The 21216-nt window shown below is 43.9% G+C and overlaps 1 protein-coding gene across 13 annotated transcripts in view; it reads left to right on the forward strand.

Moving 5' to 3' along the window:
- The window catches only part of Lhfpl2 (LHFPL tetraspan subfamily member 2), a 154430-nt gene that overhangs the window by 108588 nt on the left and 24626 nt on the right, over window positions 1-21216 (forward strand). For 8 of the 13 annotated variants that reach the window (XM_029556211.1, XM_029556217.1, XM_029556215.1 and 5 more), the window contains one exon: window positions 19708-19786. The exons of the other annotated variants lie outside the window; for them this stretch is intronic. The gene's annotated coding sequence lies outside the window, so the exon portion shown is untranslated. The remainder of the gene's footprint in view (window positions 1-19707; window positions 19787-21216) is intronic. 13 annotated transcript variants of the gene reach the window in all.

Below are 21216 nucleotides of genomic sequence, written 5' to 3' on the forward strand. Positions count from 1 at the left end.
GTGACTGTCCTTCAGGAAAGAATGATGTTGTATCTGATTTTCCTCTTTTCCATTGAATGGACAACACATGAGAACAAATCAGGGCAGAAGGTCACTTGGCTTCCACTGAGTTTTTGTGGTGGTATAACCCACGTAAGACTTCCAGCCTCTTTCCTCAAAGGCATACACACACACACATACACACACACACACACACACACACACACACACAAACACACACACACACATATATGTATAGTTTAATTAGTGTCCTGTAATGTCCTTCAGTATGGATTTATCCACTGGAGACTAGTTTACCTACTAAGAGTCCCACCCCTGAAAGAGACTCTGCCCCTCCCAGCAGCAATCAGTTGTCATGATTTCCTTAGTTTGGGTTTCTTAGCCCTTCCTCATGTCTATGCTGGGATTTTGTCTGGTTTGAATTTGCATGGGACTTGTACATGCTGTCACCATTGCTTTGAGTTCATATGAGCTGTCTAGAAGACTCTTTCCTTATGATCATCTACCACCTCTGGCTCTTACACTCTTTCTGCAATGATCCGTTAGCCTTGTAGGGTAGAAGTTTGATATAGGTGTCCTATTCAGAGATAAGCAGTCTGCAGCCTCTTATTCTCTGTACTTTGACCTGTTATGGGTTTCTGTGTTAATCACCATCTGTTGCATAAGGAAATATCTCTGGTGAGAGTTGAGAGGTGCACTAATCTCTCACTAGAGAGATTAATGGGTATAACAATAAGTCATTAGGAGTTAGTTTAATATAAAATTTAGTAGAAAACTGACATTGGGTTCTCCCCTATGTCCTGTGACCTGTCTATCCTCAGGTTCCTAATAAATTACAGTAAAGAGGGTATTTTATTAAAGATGTATAGGCTTTATTTTACAAAGATTTTGTTGTATTTTCAACTAGCTTATTGAGGGATATTTTTCCTTTGATGTTGCATTAAGGTAGAAATTCGAGATGATTATTTTAACAGTTTTGGGTAAAGTCACCAAGTATTGGCCAATCCCAAGGTTTGGGTATTGATGCGCACAGGGTTCATGTTCTGATGATTTCATCCACATCAGCCCATGTGTGATGAGGCCTGAGGAAGGCACTCTTTGCTGTCTTGCGGGTTCAGAGGACTGTGGCCAGCTGGGGCTGGTGATGGACAGTAAGATGGGGCTTTTCATTTCCTACCCAGGGGATAGGTGACAGCCTGTGGGAGAGAGACCCTGACATAAGGCTTCCAGCCTCTTTCCTCAAAGGCAGTGGACTCTGGAGAGACCCTGGTCTCTACCACTTCTGCAGTCAACTGTGTTACAAGAGGAAGCTGAAGGGAAGCTGTTGTCCAGGGTCTCCACAGGGCTGCATTCTCCTCCTCTTTTGATGATGACCATGATCTTTTCCCTCTTGGCTGCATGAGACCATGCTCTCCCAATGATCATCTTTAATTATTTAGATACCAACTTCTATCATAGCTGTTCCTCAGATTCAGCCTGGTTATTTTAGCTTGTAGCTTTCAGGGCTTTTTATAGGGTATGAAATTTTACCTTTTTGTGTCAGGGTATTTCTCTTTGGGCTTTGGCTATTTTTCCTGGCTGGTCTAAAACACCCTATGTAGACCAAGCTGGCTTCAAACTCTCAGAGATCCGCCTGCTTCTGCCTCTGTTGGAACCAAAGGTGTGTACCACCATGCTACCTGTTTCTCCTCTTATTTCAGAAGGAATTAAAAGAACTTGATTTCCATCAAGTCTGGTATTAAGAAGCTCTGTATTTCTGAGGTATAAGTCTTTGTACAAACTATATAGATAGGAGCTAGGTTGACTATTTGTTCTGTGGTTGACTGGATGAAGGATCTGCTCAATTCTGACCTCCAGGGGCATGGATCTAGGACTCTCTTCCTTAATCCTTATCATTGTAACCATGTACTAAATGCTTACTTTGTGCCAGGTTGTCTGTAAAGCATTTGCCTGTGCTTTCTGTTAATCTTCCTGTGATGTTAACAGCATTATTCCCATTTTATAGCCAGGGAAATATAGGCATGCAGAAATTAGTTACTTGCCTCACTTTTTTCTGTTAGTGGGAAGCATAACCAAGTCTTAGCACTCTAGACTCTTGTCTTAACCCACAAGTGGGATCTTCTGTAGCAAATCTGTTTCCTAGAGACTTTGTGCAATGTCTAAAGACTTTTTTTTTGCCATGCCTGGGAGGGTGCTAGTCACATGTAAATGAGGCTGGTGATGCTGTTAAACATCCTACAGTTGGCAGGACAAGCCACCACAGCAAAGGATGATCTAGTTCCATATGTTAAAAGTGAGAGATGTAAAGTAGGACATTTATGTTTACTAGTTCAGGGGTATACTGTCTGCATTATGTTCTGAAGTTTTAATTATTTTAAGAAGTATTCCTTGTTTGCATATTTGTAAAAATATTTTAACAAAGGTACAAAACTATAAAATGAGAAAACATTTCATGTAATCTCTAGCTTTTGAAATTCACAAGAGGCTTAACAGTCCTTCTACCTCTGGTATGCTAGGGTTATTGGGACAGGACATGTCTTTTGGATGACTACGCCAGCCACCCTTTCATTGGTTCCCACTGAGAGGCTGCATATGCGTAACTCCTCTGTTAGATGTCAGCAAGAAATTTTAGAATTGTGAAATTTGATGTCTTGGCCTTGTTTGGGTCCCATGAGTGGCTGGGACTCATTTGGCCCCACAGACTATGCACCCCAAACCCCTGTGAACCATCTGGAGCCGGGGGGACCTCGAGTCAAAGGAGCATAATGAGGAGCAGAACTGGAACCCAGGGGAGCCAGACTTGCATTTTTCTGCAAACGAGGCTGGATGTAGGTTTGTGTGGAGCCGTTCTTGCAGCTTAATCACAACCTTCTGTTTCTGTGCTCCAGTCACGTGCTCTGCCCCTCTGCTCATCAGGCAAAACCGAGCTTTCCCAGTTGGAGAAGTTTAAGGTCTTCCTGTTTGTCTGAACTCCTGGCAGTGAAAACATAGACATCTGTGCATTGTCCTGCGGTTTCCTTCCCTGCAGCCCTCTGCGCCCCCAGCAGTATCTATACCATTGTGTGGCTCCCATTCTTTCTCATCGTGACCTTGCACTGCCTGTTTACTGGAATGGTCCCTCAGATAAAGCACTCCTTGGGACTTTTTCTCTTTTATTTAACTACTTAGAGCTGGAAAATTGAGAGTCAAGCTAAAATGCACACAAAAGATTTTGAAGCATATCTCAGGCCCCAGGGAGACTGACTTCAATTGCTGCTTATCACTCACATTGCTGCCTCTTAGGGTAAGATGCTTACTTTGTAGGATGTAAGTGTCAGCATGGCTTCTGGTCTCTTGTTACTCATTGCCTTCTACTCTCTACCCTTTCCTGGAATGCATTTTCTGTCAAGCCTGTTCCTTGTTCTCTCCAACAGGTTCCCATCCTTTGCTGTCCTGAGCAGGTGCTACTCACGGTACATCCCCCCTTAGTATACACTGACGCTGTGAGTGAGTTCCCACATCCCCCTGTCTTTCTTCACTCTGATAGTTCCCATCTCTCCTGAGTGTCTGACCCACACCCACAGGACTCTCAGGTTCGTTTTGACCTGGACCAGTCTTGTGATCTTGCCCATGAAGTCACTTTCCCTCTAGGTATATTCCAGAGACTAGAAGTAGTTTAATAGAAATCTGGGCATTATCTTTGACTACTCTTTCCCCAGCATCTTCTGCTGCAGTTAGTCTCCTAATCCTCTGGTCCATCCTGAACATTTCTTCAACCTCCCTCTCTGCTGCAGTCAGTGAAGCCTTCCTGTGCTGAACCACTGCAGGAGCTTTCTGGCCTCCAGGTTTCTCACTGTTCTAGCCATGTATCACAAGCCTGGCCACACAGTCCCATCTGGCCTCTTGGGTCATTGCACTCTGAAGATTGGCTGTCCCTGGGTCAGGCCTGGTGCTTGTGTGAACACACTCAAAGGTACACACACAGACATGCTTACTGCAGGATTTTTTTTCTCTCTCCTGTTACTTTACTAACTCTCACAAGTACCCTTGAGATGATTTTTTAAATTGAAATCTGATCTTCTCAGTTTTATATGGAAAAATGTTGTAGTCCCCCCCATCATAATTAAACAGCATTTAACAATCCTAAATTTATATCCAACCCTTCACAATATGATTCCTCTTTCTACCTAAGTTCCCTTGCTTCCCAGCTACTAACAGTGATAGTAGCACTGCTTTGTCCCCACTCCAGGCAGATCAGCCCACTGACAGCCCTGGGCTATAATCCCCTGTGGACTTATTTGTGGACTCACTAGCCGGGGACCCCTTTGAGGATGGGGAGCTATTGTTTCACAATCTAGGCCATGGCTCAGAACCAGGCAAATGACCAGACTTAAGAAGTTCCTGCTTACAGTGTGTGAATGTGGTCTGCCATAAGCTGTTTGGTGGCAGAACTGAGAGCTAAGTTTACCACTGCACTCCCAAAGTTGGCCACATGGCTTCTGGGGAGTGTTCAGAAAGCCACTTCAACTTTGCTTTAATTCTAATGAAGAAATAGGATGCCTATAGTCAGAGCTGAGAGAGAATTCAGTGGAGACAGACTGCGAAAGGAATTTCAAATTCTTTGGGGGAATTATACTTTCTAGTCACAAACTCAACCCCTAGTATGGTCCCTTATTTTTCCCAAGCATTATGTATTGTGTATCTATTCTATCAGGTGTAAACTGTCTCTTTGGATGATTGGTCAGTTTTCTGGTACCAAGGGCTCTGCACTCTGTAGCAGCAGCAGATGAGGGCAAAGCAGATCTACTATGTATTTCCCCACCCTCCTGATGCACATCAGGCCCCATGGCCAACAGGGCACAGTTGTCTCTTCAAACTGCCTACTCCCATGCATCATGGAGAGTTCTTTCTTGACAGATTTAGATCAGAAAGCCAGACCCATCTAAGTCTTCCTTAGTTCCTTGAAAATCAGTGTAAAAAGTTCACAAATGATTCCATGAGTTAGAAAGTGAATTTGAATAGGAAAGAGGAGCTTTAAGAAAACACATTTGATTTTAATTCTGTTTAAAATATATCATGCTGAGATGGCTCAGAGGTTAAGAACACTTGCTGTTCTTCCAGAAGACGTAGATTTGATTCCGGCACCCACATGGTAGCTAACAACCATCTGTAACTCCAGTTCCAGGGGATCCAACATCCTCCTCTAGCCTCTCTGGGCATATATCTGCAGGCGGAACCTCATACACATAAAACAAAACTAATAAATAAAATATTTTAAATATATCATGCTAAGTAGGTACAAATATGCCTGGATTCTGCCTTTTCAGCTACTACATCGAGGAGAGCAAGAGGGTGTGAGAGAGAGATCAGTGATTTATTTTGCTTAGAACATAAGCAGTATGGCCAGGACCCAGCCCTTTTAACTTGTTTTAAGAAGGCTTTACACAGCCATCCAGAGTTACCCAAAAGGAGCTGAAAAACTCCAGCCTTCTTCCCAACTGCAAGTCTCCCACTAGAACTAGGCATCTCTTGCCTGCCCAGCAAGTAGGTTTTAGTAAAGCCTTGAGCTTTTCTTAGGAGCTCCGCCCACTCCACTCTGAGTTCCAGTGTTCTAATCAGGCCTTTAGTGTGTTCCTGATTCCAAGTCTCAGTACAGTTCATCGGTTCCTCCAGTGCAGTGGAAGGACTTTTCTGTTTCCCTCACCCTCTCCTGTGCCCCATTGCCAACACTGTTCTTTGGACTTTGAACAGTCCTGATATCCTGGAAGTTAGGATGTCCAAGGTCCTATCTAGCCTAGCCTCTGTAGAACCTTAGGATGTGGTTCAAAGTTAGCCATGGATACTCATAATGACAAAGGTCAGCAAAAGCACAGTAATATGAATTCTTTTGGGAAAGTTGTACCAAGATACTCCTTTTAAATGATTTATTTTTAGTAGATACTTAATGAGCAGGATTTTCAAGAAAGGTAAGTTTTAATGAGAAGAAAGGAAATATCAAATACTATTGGGGGAATGATGAGGTCTTATCATAGTATTGTGATTGCATCCCTTGCCTCAGACATTCACCACCATCTCCTACTGTCTGGAGGAGGAGCCTGGACCTTTGGTTTCTCTCTTTTGAAACATTACTTTATATGTATGAGTGTATTGCTTGCATGTATGTAAGTACACCTGTGTTGTGCAGTGATGCCTGTGGAGGTCAGAAGAGGGCATTGGATCCCCTGGAACTGGAGTTATAGATGGTTGTTAGCCACCATGTGGGTGGCTAGGAATGGAACCCAGTGCTAGTGTTTGATTGCTAGAGTAGTCAGTGCTGAGCCATCTCTCCAACCCTGGACCCTTAATTTCTTAAGGAAGAAGTGGAATGTGATTTGTGTGCATAATTCATATGTCAGTTGTGGCTTTCTATACCTAGCAGCCTCACAAGGTCTCTATTTCCAACTCTACCCCCCTCTGCCACATCAAAGACCTGATATGGTTTAGTATTTGCTTTTATAAGTAGTCACTTCCACCAGTGGGCAGATTGAAACAAAGGTCAAGGACTTAGGAGGAGTGAAGCTAAACAGGTTGGTGAGTATCTTTTTTGTTGCTGATATCACTTTATTCTCCCAGCTCCAGCCTATTACCTCCTATCAAAGTAGGGCGTGTGTAGGTAACCACAAATAACCTATATTTTGCCAGAACCTGTTCCCCTGGCCTTTGCTGTCTATGATTATGTTTTGTTGTTGTTGTTTTTGAGACAGGGTCTCCCTGTAGCCCTAGGTGGCCTAGAACTCAAATAGACCACGCTGGCCTAGATCTCTGCCTCCCATTGCTGGGATTAGAGGTGTGTACCACCATGCCTGGCTTTATGATTATCATCTTAATCAGATTGTTTTCACTGAACCTTATAAAATATTGCCTTTGGCAGTTTGGCAGCCAAAATTTTAAAGTCTATAATCTCAGTGATAATGCCAAATAAAACTGAAAATCAGATTAATGTCAACTGAGCAGCTTCATCACCAGGCTACTGGGTCAGAGTATTGGGGTTTTAAGTATCATTTGAATCATTTGGCCAATTATAGTGAAACAGGGCATTTTATCAGATCATTAATAAAAACAGAAAAATATGTTGCTAGATAGAGTAAATGAGTGTTCTAAGGCTATTTATAACTTACAAGAGCTTGCACTGCTTAATTTTAATATTCACCAAGGAACCAAGAATAAACAGCAAACACTAATTTGATAGTACAGTTTCATGCGGTTAACATTTTGGAGTAAAAAAGATAGGACTTTCTGTTCTTGCCTGAAACTAAAGGACTTAAGTAGGAGTGTTCTTTATAGATGGTTCTCATCTAGAGATTCTTATTAATAGGCATTGTCAATCAGTTGGCACCTTTCCTGACAGAGGCGAGATCAAAATATAAATATTTTTAAAAAAGGATAGAGCTTTTATATTTTGCTCTGTCCTATGACAATACTTCATGATTAAGTATTTTATTTGTCTAGAACAGGAAGCAAAAGTGCTTAAGGAAGGAAGGGTCCTTTTTAGGACCATGGGTTTTTCAGAAATGAGAAATCACAGAGCTCATCTTTGATGCTAAGTGTGTGTATGTGTGTGGCGGCGGGGTAAGTCACCCTTAGCTGTTAGCCCAAAGGCCAAGCTAGGGATTGTCTGCTGTATTCCTAAGAGTGAGAGTTAAAGTTGCCACTACCACAAGAAAAAGAAAAACAAAAAACAAAAAATCAGAAAAGGGAGCTAGTCTAACCCATACCCTTTGGTAGGGCCCTTGGGTAATCTCTGTGTCATGCCCACCTATGTGCCCTGCTCCTTGCTACTTAGCTCTAGGATTGGATGTGATCATCACTTCTTCTACTTCAAGGATTCCTTGTAACCTACCTGGTCCCTTCTCCCAGCCAACTTCTCCAGGAGGTCTTAATGAGCTCCTTGCTCTAGGAGGGGCTGTGCCTCTGGGCGAAGGTGGTCAGAAGTGGTCACATGCTTGACATGAGAGACTTTTGACTTGAAAATGAAAGAGGTAACCCAAAGTCCATCACCTTCACATTGTACCTAAGAGAGTGAAGCCAGAGTCATTAAGGGACTGGTGTATGGTCACATGCCAGTTAGTCAGGAGCCTGGGATAGGACTGCTTTCTTGGCTTCCTGCCTAGTCTCCTCTGCCACTTACTTTGCCATGCGACAAACTTCCATCAGAATTGCTCATAATAGAAGGTAATTTTTGCCTTGTGGAGAAAAGTAGCAGAAAAATAAATGTTGACCAATATGATGATAGTGATGACTCCGACTGAACTTATTCCCAGATCTCTGTGCGGTCTTTGTGATCTTTGTGAGCTAGATATTTTCTTTACCCTAATTTCCTTACAGATAAGGAAATGATCCTCAGAAGGGTAAACTTCGTTGCTAGGAAACACAGAGCTAATTACTGCTGGAGCCTGGTTCATAGGGTTGAGATAGGACTAGTTCCATGTTATACCTTGTTTCAGTCATAAGACTGTTTACATAGGGAATGGGTATTGATGACACTACCCACAGACCAGTGGACCTTAGAACAGGAAGATCTATAATAGAGATGCTTGAGGCATGACCTCTGAAGTAGCTTGTATATGCTGGGTAGAGGCATAGGGGTTGGATCTTGTTCCAGGAACTATGGTCCACATCCAGGGAGGACTGTTCTTGTGCTAGGAAATGTTTTAAGCTTGTTACTTATTTTCATTTAGTTGGGCCTCACATCCCTATGTGGTAAGTTCTGTCATTACCACATTTTCAGACCCAGGAACTGGGCAAAAGGGCATTATCCATGCCCAAGGTCACCATTTAGGCAGAGATAGAACTTGGATTTAAGTTCTGACAGTCTGACTTAACTGAGTCCTGTCCTGCTGCTGCTGCCCTGCTGGGTAGGCTCAGCACCCAGGCCCATGCTCCTTTTCATGACCTAACCATAAGGCAGGTAAGGCTGTCTGATTTTTCTCTACTAATGCTGAAGGCTCTCTTGCCTTGTAGCTTTCTCTCTTGGGTAGAAGAGGGGTGGGCTGTGACTTCTCAGAGAGCTGTCTGCTCTGGCCCAGCTTGTGCTAAAGAGCAGATGGCTGAGTCTCCTGGAGCCCTGAGTGTCCATAGCACCAGATATGTGAGTAACCAGGGACTGTCTTCTTTGCCACCTCATTCAGCAGCCTATACATTCCTATAGGCTGTCATTCCAGGAACAAAGCTGAGAGGTGTCTCTCCTACAGAAGTGCACCAAAAGCCCTTTCTGTCCAACCCTTCCCAGCAATTTCTCACACAAACCTCTTCTAAGACATCTATGAAGCCTTACTGTTCTTGGAAGCTGTAATAAGTCCCTGAAAGAAGATACTGGATCATATGAACAAGTACGGGGATTCCAAGTTCCACAAAAGAAGGGTGGTTTCTGTTACTTTTTAACTCTGAGCCTGCAGTGACTTCACCTGGGCTGCCCTGAGGAAGGTAGGAACACTGCGCCTCCTCTCCCCAGTGGCACATTCCTGAGCCATTAGGCCAGCACTGCCGGCCAAGGATGGTGTGAACTTAAGGATTGTTCTGCATTGGCACCTACCTGAAGCTTCTGGAACCATAAGTTATACTTGGTGTGAGCAGAGGCTGGATTCTAACATTACATTTTTACAGTAAGTACCTGAAGTTTCTAGTCAGGTGTCAAACTTGGTGTTTCCTCAAAGAAATGCGCATCCTTTGAAAGCTGCACCCAAGACCATCTGTTTCTAAAACACAAGTTGAATCCTAACTATTTGGAGATTTCTTTAGTTAATACATGTAGAAAGTTTACTCCTGCCTTTGGTTTTGGGTTTGGCATTCTCATTAGGGAAGGTTGAAAAATGCTGGGTAGACTGGTCTTTAGCCATGAAATCATTGAGACATACCATGTTAATAAGCTGGGTATGGATGGGGCTTTCCTGTGTATTTGTACAAGTATGTATGTATGTGTATCCTTCATCCTAGAATATTTTTTACTATTTTGTATTGAACATACAAAGTAATGGGTTCCAATATGACATTTTCATACATATATATCATCATACGTATGTATCATAAGATGTTTTTGTCAATCTTAAATTGCTAAAAGAAATGAGCCAAGCTGGGCATGGTGGCGGTGCACACCTTTAGTCCCAGCACTCAGGAGGCAGAGGCAGGTGTAAATCTGTGAGTTCATGGCCAGCCTGGTCTACATAGTGAGTTTCAGGACAGCTGGGGCCACAGGAAGACCTGTCTCAAAAAGAAAAAAAGAAATGAGCTGAGTTTCAATACACAGATAAAAGCACACAGAGCCTCGTTTGTAGACACCTACCTTGTACATATAGTTCTTTGTTGCATGTGTGTTTAACGTATAAGTTTTAGGCTATTTTAAAAAATTTCACAGAACTTGCTGGCTCTTGGGAGTGGGGACACATGAGACAAGCCATTTGGATATGAGGTTGCAGTTTGTATCTTTGGATGTGAAAAGCCTTCACCCATAGGAATGATTACTTCAGTGATGTACTTAGAAGTGGGAACAGAATCTCTGTTAGACTTTACCCTTTGCTTCCCATCATTCCAAAACCTTTTTCACATTCCACTACTGCATTGTCCTACTGGTGAGAAACAGAAGTGATGACCTCAGTCAGAGAATCCGTTTTTTAAAGAAAAAGTAAATAACCACTAGCATTGTCCTGGTCCCTAGGTAAATCTGCTAGGCTCTGGGTGTTAAGGATATGGGTTGTCTTACATCAGCAGGCCCAGTGTGCCGAAGTTATCCTTGAGCAGGTAATCAGAAATGTGTCACTCAACAGAGAGATTTCTAAGTGAACCCACTGTAGCTGGTGACTTTGTGATACGCTTAAGAGTGTTTGTTTAACAAGGTCTTAGGTGAAGGTCTCCCTGCATTGGGAGCTGTTTCTCCCTCTATTGGGCTGGTGTTTTGGCTGGAACATGGGTCATGCAGCTAGTCTGTCCCTTTCACCACTTTAGCAAGAGATTTCTACTATCCTTTTGATACTTTCATTGCTACCAGGGACCTAAAACCAGGCTACACATGAGCTACTTTCACTTTCTTCTATCAAAAGTACAGATGTGTCCAGCATCCAGGCCAGGCACTGGAGATGGAAAGGTTGTTTTTGTTTGTTTATTTTGTGTGTTGCTATTTTTTAACTACCTATATGTATTAGTTATGTTTTGTTGCTCTGATCAAACACCAAAAACAACTTACTGAAGGGTTTATTTTGGCTTTGGGTTGTCTGGGGATAAAAGTCCACCTTGGTGGGGGAGGCATGGCAACAGGCAGCAGACAGCAACAGGAATAGAAAGCTTAGAGATCACATTTTCAAACATGAAGAAGGGAGAGTGAACTAGAAGTGGGGCAAGGCTATAAACCCTCAAAGCCTACCCCTCCACGTCATACTTCCTCTAGCAAGGTTGCACCTGCTAAGGTTCCATAACCTCCCCAAACAGTGTTCAAATACCTGAGTCTAATGGAGGTATTTATCATTCAAACCATCATGCTATGTTTACTTCCAAATTTACTTTTTTTCCCTATTACCAATTAGGTTTATAAAGTGATACCGTATTACTGTCTCAAACAAACAAATGAAGGACAGGTATTTTGGGCTAGAGAATGGCTCAGAGGTTAAGAGCATTTGTTGCTCTTGCAGAGGACCTGAGTTCTGTTCCCAATACCCACATGGCAGCTCACAACTACTTGTAACTCCAGTTCCATGGGATCCAATATCCTCTTCTGTCCTCCACACGTACCAGGCACACACATGGTACACATACATACATATAGGTTCTCACACATACATGTAAAATAAAAACAAGTAAATATTTACAAAAAAAAGGGAAAGTTTAAAGGAGGCAGTACCTAGACTAAAGCTTGTTTGCTACAGGAAGCTCAGAAGCTGATGAAAGTTGTCTGTGGAAGCCACTGTTTCTACACACATGCCACATTCTTCTCCCTGACCATATTCCACAAAGGAATGTTAGCATTTTATGTTGGAGGTAGAGAACTGGGAAGTATGGCATAAGCTAGTGTCTCTGTTTCTGTCTCTGTCTCTCTCTGTCTCCCCTCACCACCAGTTCTGTCTTGTGTCTGTACATGACTTACCTTGTCACTCTCCCCTGACTTCCTTTAATGCTGCCCTGAGGTGCTTCTTATTGTGTTCTTTGAATGCTTCCTGTCTTTCTCTGTTAGTTACTGGTCCAATTATCTCCAATCCTGGGAAAGACTTGGCCTGACACTTGCTTGAGGCAGGCCTCTGGGTCAGCCTGCACTTTTGTTCTGTGCTAATAATACCTGATTCTGAACAGTCCTTGAGGTGTCTTTGGAGCTAGTGAGCCTTGCCCTTAGACAAAGCACACAGCACTCGTCCTATGGGTACTAGAAGCAAACGTCCTAGTGGCAGCTCTGACTGAAGAGGCCAGAAGGTGGTCAGAGCTGCTCCACTGGTAGCGCTCAGGAGAACCATGGGTGGAAGGGGGAGAGGTAGTCCCCAGAGGAGAAGCAGATCTCAGAAAAGGTGGTTTGTTGTGATCCGTGAATCTCAGCCTAGCAACAGCAGAGACTTGGTTTTATTAGCACTGCGTATCCATCAAGAGTAGCTATGCATTTGATTCATATTGTTAGGGTCACAGCAGATGGAGGAGTCTCTGATATTAGAACAAAGGGAAGGGAGAGCTTGCGAGCCACTAAGCAGGAGTGACACGTGCCATTTCTCAAATTAGAAGGGCCAAAGCAAGCCCTGTGATTATTGGGCCCAATGCCATTGGAAAAAATATAGTAAAAAATTATAGTCCTCAGGAAAGACAGGGACTGTGTGAAACAACAGTGCCATCTTCCAAGGGAGATTTTCTAGAAGCTTCCAGACAGGGAGCAACTCTTGTTCTACTTGATCTTTACATTTTCTGGTGCTTTATGGGCTTGTATGAGAGACTGGAAAATAACAGATGGCATAATCCTCCTGTTTATCTTGTTTGGAGCCTTTGCAGTGGTTGGAAGAAACCTGGCTGGTGGCATTGTGTTTAAACAAGCAGTACTTCTTTCTGCTTGTGTACAGGAGGGTCCAGAAAGCCTGCAGTTGCTGTGCGAATGATGTCAGGATTCCCTGGTACAGAGCTGCCCAGCTGTCCCGTTAGACTAGCCAACAACCTGCTTTCTCAACAGAGTCACTTGGAGCGTCTCTGCAGTACCCCAGAGCTCAAGAAGTTGTATATCTTAGTGCTTATTTCTAAGTTCTTTGTTTTCCTGCCCCTGTGACCTTTTTGTTGTTAATTTCCCATTGATCCTGAAAAGACTAATGAGCTCACATTAAGATTTTTGCCTGATGTCACAGAATGCATTATAAATTAGAAAAATACTTTTGGTTTAAAATTATGGAAAGCAGTGACATATAAAGGCAACTCTTGGAATTCAGCTTTTAATTTCATTAGCAAATCAAAGAGAGCTTTAGATCCACTATGGCACAGGGCAGGCACAGAGCCCCCAGCTTAGTCAGACCTGAATGTCTGTCTACAAGGCTGTTTTGCTAGTCCTATTCTCTAAAGACACACTAGCCATATCCCTGATCAGGACCCACCTCCTGAAGAGTTTTATATAAGGGCATTTGTAGAAATGGGAGTGGGGGTAAATATAAATATGTAACAGTCTTAAAGAAAGGGTCATTTAGAAAATAGGATGGACTAGAGGGCCTGCTCTCTGGAGTCACTACTGCTCTGGTGACAATGGGAATGGGCTTTCTTGAAACAGGTGTTCACAAGCAGACTGTTGCCTGGGAGGGGTTAGAGTGTGGGCTTCCAGAAAGGTCTGTGTCTGGCCAGCACTGGTGAATTAAAGAACAAAGTTGACGGTGACCAAGAGAACTCCTGAGTGCTCCATGCCCAAGAGAACGAAACTGTTCAGGAACTGCTAGAAAGAAGGGCTGCCACTCAACTGAAACCACCAAGTTTAGTGGGTAAGGACAGCTGAGGTAGGCTCAGTAAGGGTCAGAATGCAGGAAAATCACAGCCTTTTCCTACTTGGTCCATCTGGACATTTGGAGTTGTCCCTACATGTATGGAGTGGCCCACCCAGGTTTATAGGAGAGGGAGGTAAAGAAGGTTAGCAGTACATGAGCACCTGGTCCTAATAAGCAAGGGGCTCGTGTGTGTGTGTGTGTGTGTGTGTGTGTGTGTGTGTGTGTGAAAAAAAAAAGAGAGAGATAAAGAAAGTTAGCTGTATGTGCGCCTGTGCTTATTAAAAGAGGGGGGCGCGTGTGTGTGTGTGTGTGTGTGTGTGTGTGTGTGTGTGTGTGGTGAATGCTTGAGAAAGGGTCTCATATAAATCCTGCTGACCTCAAACTGCCAATCCTTCACTTTAGCCTCCGGAGTGTTGGGATTATGGGCTTTTGAGACCATGCCTGGCTTGGGAAACTCCATTTTTCCATTTGCAGAATTGTGATTACTGAGAACAAAAGCTAACTTTAGTGGGAGACCCAGGGAAAGCCCTGGGAGACCTCAGGAGAGGCAGGGTCCCCAGCCTTGTCCCTGGAGAGTCCTCTCTGACAAGGTATTTTCACAGTCCTTATTTCACGAGGTGTTGTGCAGAGTAGCACAGACTTTTCCCAAAAATCTAGAAACCCAGCTAAAAGTGCATTTCATGTAGGTAGGTATTGTGTCTCTAATGAGTATGTCCCACATGTGGGACATACTCATTGGAATAGTTATCACTGAAACTTAATGATGGCAAAAATCAATTTTAAGTTGCAAACTGTATATTTCTAACTGTGGGAAGCCACCAGAGCAGGATTCTTCCTTGTCCACACCCTTGACATCTATGCAGGACAATTCTTCTTTGTCATTGCTGGCCTGAGACTTGTGAGATATTTAGCAGCATCCTTGGCCCACAACAAATGAGTAGCATACACAAGCTTCTCCCCAGGGTTGTGACAGCCAACAGTGCCTCCAGATATTGGCACATATCCCTGCTGGGATGGGGCACAATCTCCCCAAGTGAGATAAGAACCCCAGCTTCGGTGTCTTTCCAGAAGGTCAGAGTTGAGAGAAGGAGGGGCTTGTTCTAGGGGCTAAGACGTTTATTGGTCTTTAAAACAGGGAGGTGCTGAGCACGTTTAGAATGTAGCTCCAAGAATAATACACTTGCTGGTGTATTTGGACCCTTCAATAGTCAGGATGTCTCTTTTTCTGCAGTCAGTGTGGGGGTTTTTTTTGGTTGTTTTGTTGTTGTTGTTTTGTTTTTTTGTTTTTTTAAGGTAGCCAGAGAGAGTTTGAAAAACCTTCTGTGAGAGATTTAAAATCAGAAGAAAACAGCAGCCCATGCAAGCTGCCTTGCATTTCATACCAGCACTGGCCTTTGGATCTGAAGGCCATGTGTGTGCTGTGAAGGGAAAGTCCTGAGTGATCAAGGAGCTCCTCCACTGCCCCAGGATTTGCCAGATACCAGCTGCTCTGCTGACAGACTCCCTTGTTCTCATGACTTGAGAGGCTTCCTAAGCTTACAGAGGACAGGTGGCTGGCCACTGTCTGTGACCTGACTACCCTGAGCCACAGATTCTTTTGTCTCTTCTCTTCTGCAGCCTTCTGACTACCTCTACCTTGCTGTGACAGGATCTCCTGGAAGCTGGTTAGAAATGTGGGTTTCTTCAGGCACCACCACCCTGAAGTTTGCCTCAGTGGGTAGAGACCAGGAACTTAGACCAGTGTCCTCCTGTGGGAGATGAGAGGTGAACCAGGGATGACACTTAAAGAAGCAGTGCACTAGAGGGTCCTTTTCACTTTCAAAAGCAAAAGCACATGCATTCTGTTCTGCCCAATTCACTTATGCTTACAGAAGGCCTAGGGATGGAAGCCAACGTGCCAACCCTTGTAGGGCTCATGTATCTAAGGGAGATGGCAATAATGCAGAGATTGACCATGAAACCACCAGTTATATGCAGCAAATTTGTCTTCTCATAATCACAATGATTAGGTGTGCCCCATGGATCAGTATAGTAAGCTTATTATTAATTGGAGCTTATACTTCTTTAACTTAGTGTTTTATCTTTCCACATTTACAGTACACCCACAGCAAGGGCACCTCCACCCTTAGTATTTCTAATGTAAATTACTTAAGCTTTGTGCTTTGAAACATGCCATGGTAGGTCTTTTTTCTGTGAAGCTCCTGAAGGGCCACCTGGCATCACCCATGGCATCACCCATGGCATCACCTGCACATCTTCAGTCCCTTGAGACCACAGCTGGAATTGGGAACTTCCTTACAGGGTTTGTTCTAAGGAGGTTCATCCTCCAAGGCTAGGTTATTCAGCTTGTCCTCATCTTTGACTTTGGGTCACGTCTTTCAGGCCTTGCCCCCAGATTTGTCCACCTCAGTCTTTTCTTGGCCACATCTTCAAGTCCTTTTTCTTCTTGTCATCCTTGGGTCGTGTCATAAGTGTGAGCCTAACAAATGCTTCAGTTGTACTAGGATGTGGGATAATAGGAAATACTTCTCATGAATAGGTCCAGAATCCTTTTCTTGCAGCTAATATTTTTGAGTACTTCCTGTGCCTCAAACATTGTGCTTGTTAATCATACAGTAGTGGTGAACAGTACCTGGTCTTGTAGGGTAGATGGTATACTGATTGCCTTATTCCACACAGCAGCCTCGGGAAGCAAGGTGCTCTTCTTATTTTATGGGTAAGGGAAGGAGACATGGAGAGGCTAAATGTATGCAGCCTGTCTGAGAACACAGCTGTTCACTGGCAGAGCTGAGTTGGTCTTGGGTCTGTGTGGGAAACTCTGAAAGCAGGAAGCCACCAGCTCACACAGCGGCGTGCCCTTCTCCCAGCATGCTGTTGCTTGTTGCCTGCTGCTGAGGGGCAGGTGTGGTGGCAGAGAGCAGTGTCAGAAGAAGCCAAGTTTGTCCTTTTGAAAAAAAGACTCTCAGGAGTTAGAGGGCCATGGCCTCCAGGCTGTTGTTAAATTGTGACTTTCCTGGTTATAAGAAAGCTTTTCTCTATATAACGGGTGTGCTCTCAATTCAAGTAAATTCTCCAAGGAGGCACCATTTGAGATTTATCTCCCTCTCTAGGTCTATAGATCTTTTTTTAATAGGTTATATATAAAATTGATTCTGTTACAAAGAAATATAACACACATTACCGAGAAGCGGCATTCTCCTTTAGCTTCAGGGTGGCATCTCTTAGAACAGAATTCTCAGCCCCGGCATCAGAACCCACCAAGAGCATCCTCAACCTGAAGAAGCTTCCTAGGCCAGCCTCCCATCCCTTCCTAATGATTATGACTCCCTGTCAGCCTGGAGAGACCCCTGGGCATGGAGTGTGTTTGTGTATGTCTGAGTGTGTGCGACACGTGTATATGCATGACGTTCTAATTCTGAGGTGTGGTACTAGTAATAACCCTCCCAAAGATGCAGTAGGAATTACAGAATCAGCTCCTAAGAATTCTCCCTGAATATGCTTGAGCTGAATCTGAACTTCTTAGAGCTAACTTCCTATTTCTGTGAAACACAATAGAGGACAATTTTAAGTGATATCACAAAGAAATAGTTAAATTCAAGTTGTTGGATATTCTATACAGGCCTAATATCTTCAAATAGTCAATACCAGGGGAAAAGTAGGAATGGGTAAGGCAGGCAGGGAGGAAAGACAAAGCCTGTCTAGAAATTAATCAAATGCAATTTATAAGCCTTGAGTCAGGGTTTTAAGAAAAAAATAATTATAAAAATGGAACAGGAATGGCACAATTCGAGTGGCTTTGGATGTAAGTAGACTATTGTTTTTCTTGGGTGTATTAATTTTCTTGTAGTTATGTAGGAAAATGTCCTTATTTTAGGAAGTATGTGCTAAAACATTTAGGGATGAAGTAATTAGGATATCTCATTTTCAAATGGCTCAGGAAAAAAGTATATGTATGCTGTGGATCGGGGTGGGGGGGAGGAAAACGTTAACAAATGTTGAATCTTGGTATTGGGCGTTTGGTGCACATTTTCAGTTCTTGTCAGTTTATATCTCTGTTTGAAATTGTGGTAGTAAAGTTGAAAGCAGACCCAAGGTGAGTAAGCAAGGTAGCCTTCCCTTACCTGTTTTCTAGTTTGCCTCTTCTGTAAAGCTGGGAGTGTAGGCCTTGATTCAGCATTGATTGAGGTCTCTGATTTTCCAGCACCTTCTGGGTGGAGATGAACTTTGTTCCTGGGTAATCTGGGCAGCAGGCACCATCTGGTTCTGGTTTTGAGAGTACTTTCTTTGTGTACTTTCTTCTTCTGGTAGGAAGTTTCGAAAGGTGGAAGGCCCTGTGTGCACAGCCCAGCTCAGTTTATCTTTCTTGTATAGTTAGGGCTTTGTGCAGGATGTGACTGTCTGCACTTAGAAAGTCCTCCTTACTCTCCATTCTGACGATGGTATTATTGTAGGCTCCTGTGTGAGTCTCATCTTTTTTCCCTAGGAGGTTTACATTGTGGGCCTTTGTGACAGTTGTAACATATTTTCTGAGAGGGCTGATAAGATGACTCACAGTCATTGGGCATCTGATCGTCATTGGGCCTCTGATCAGAATGTCAGGTGTCCCTGAGGGGAGATATATTTAGTGGGTTTTTGGTGGCTGGTTTACAAGGGAGTGTGGGGACAAGAATGGCAGTTGGTAGCATTGAGTGCCCCTGCTGAGGAGTTCTGAGCCTGGAGCCCCTGCAGTTAGCAAGGATCTATAATGAAGATCTATTTCCCCTTTGACAGGCATGTTGTCTCAGCAGGTGCCTGCCTTTCTGTGCATTTTGCCACAGAGCACAGTCCACTGTAGAAGTCCCCTGCTGTGTTCCCAGATTCTCCCTTGTCCTGCTACCCTGAGGACTTTGTGTGGAGCCTGGGAAGCTGAGGAGTGAGTTAGTTGGCCTTGAGTATCATGGCAGTCCTCTAATAGTGGCAGCTTAAGTGAATGTGTCTGTAAATAAGCCTGTCTTAAATTTCACCCGGACCATTTTACTAAGTTTGCAGCCCTGAAGTTACACAGCCTTCCTCTTCAGAGATTACATCCTACTCACACTCTTGACTCGAGCAGAGTCTGCTGTCTACTGCAGAGCCATTGATATACAAGTCAAATGAGAGTTTGTAGCAGAACCCCTCAGTTCAACATGGGGACAAATACATATATTCACAAGGTTATATGTGATCGTATATTCACTTTAAGTAAAAGAGGGGCAGGGATGGAGATGGGTTGGATGTAATAGTAAGTTGATTTTCTAATCAAATGGAGAGGCTCTGCAGAGGCATCTACTCCTGACACCCTGGCAGGTACAGCCTCCTAGAGCCTCATCCAGCATGATTATTTTCAGTATAAACAATCTCCTCTGAAACACTTGTTTTTCAGAAGGCTTTTCTATTTAGTATTTGGAAAGGGATGCTTGGGAGTAACACCTGTGTTTGGGCTTAATGTTAATCTGTTCTCTCCAGTTGAGTTTGGTAGTCTGGTTCAGGTAATGTAGAAGCACAATGTGAGATCAGGCCCCTTCATTGAAGTCCACCAGGCAAGCTTTAGATGCAAGTGAGTACTCCATCATCTCTCAATAGCTTGTGTTTAGTCTTTTCATCATCATGCTGTGGCTGGGCCTCTGGCTTACTGAGCACCTCAACTGGTTAAGTTCTTGTTGGATCATGGGTGTTAAGGGTTGGGGAAAGCTGCTGAGGGAGAGCTGTTGCTGCTTATTGAGTGCCTACTAAGACAGGTGCTGTGCTTTAACAGGTTCCTGCTGATCTCTTACCACTGTCTCGTCTACATTGCAATCTGAAGTAGAGGCATCCTTGCAGTCTCTATGCTGGTGGTAAATGAAGACACCCTGAGAAGTTACATATCCATATGGCCAGGCAGTGCTGGAGCTGGCTCTGGAACCCACATCTGAGGGACTCCAAAATGTTCTCAGTGGAACATAACACCTCTCCCTTAGCCAAGTTCAGCACAGCCTGACAATTTTCGCACATATGTAGTCAAGTATAATGAAGGCTGTCCTCAAAATAGCATCTTGAGTGAAAACAGTGACAATTCGACTTTTCAATACATCATGTTTAATCAGATGAGTACAGTGATTGCTGACTAGTGTGTCAGCCAGTAGGCAGAGGCTGGTGTGTGGTAAAATGACCAGCAGGCATTTTAAGTTTTGACACTGACTTCCTTATTTCCCTATTTCCTTCCCTCTTCCATAACTCCCTGCCTCATCCAAGCCCAGCATGCCAAGGCCCTTTTTGTAGTTCTCATGGAATTGACATGACCTCGGTTAATGAGATGGAATCATTCAGAACAGGCCATATGCCCAGATGTCAGATGTGAGCTGCTTGATCCTGCCTGACCTTGGAGAGGGACAGAGAACTGGGGGCTGCAGACCAGAGGTGCCAGCCCTTGATTCAGGGTTCAGGCTCTGAAGGAGGGTTGAGCCATTGGGGCAAAGTCCTCTGATAATGAAGTCATGTGTCCTCAGGAGCAGAATAAGCTCTCTGTGAAATCAGAAACAATGGGCATGTTGAGTCCCAGACCTGGGGTGAACTGAAGCTTAGGCCGAAGCACATGAGATGAATTGGGACAATTCAAGGGATGCTTTTTTCAAGGACAAGTTTCTGTTGTCTAAAAGTGGACCCAGCTCTAATGATAGCCAGTTAATGGTTTTAATGTGCCATTTTGAATAATTTTCTCAAGTCATGAACTCTTGAGTTTTGCTTAGCATAAATTATCTTATGTAAAATAATGTGAGAAACGGATGGAAAACAAGCTTGGATAGCCACGTTTATGCTTTCTCTTCGAATTATTTCCTTTTTACTTATTCACCTAGATGCAAGTACTCTGCTGATAATCCGATTTCAGGCAGTTGTTGAAGGTAGTTTCAACAGCAACTACTAGCAAAAACTATCGGTGCAAGTTTTTGAGAACTTAGCTTGTGCAGAGTAGTGGTCAGTACCCCACGAACTTTAGAAGTGGGTAGCCAGAGCGTTGACACAGCCCCCTGGCAGCCGTGCCCCATCTCTGTGCTGTTGGCTGCTGGGGCAGTGTCTCCTGGAGCTGGTGCCCCGCAGAGCGTGGAAGCCAGTAAGGTCCCCCATCGCCCGGAGGCAACGCTGAGTGTGTGGCTGGGAAAAAGTAGAGACAAAGACACCCAGAAAAGGGCTGCCGGCTTGCTAGCTGGGACGAGGGCATGCAGCACCGGGGTCGGTTGGGACTGGGAACTCGGGAGAGCTGGGCGCCGGAAGGTGGGCGGGGAGGTGG

The sequence above is a fragment of the Nannospalax galili genome, unplaced genomic scaffold (genome assembly GCF_000622305.1).
Source record: "Nannospalax galili isolate Female #2095 unplaced genomic scaffold, S.galili_v1.0 scaffold45, whole genome shotgun sequence".
NCBI classification, from domain to species: domain Eukaryota; kingdom Metazoa; phylum Chordata; class Mammalia; order Rodentia; family Spalacidae; genus Nannospalax; species Nannospalax galili.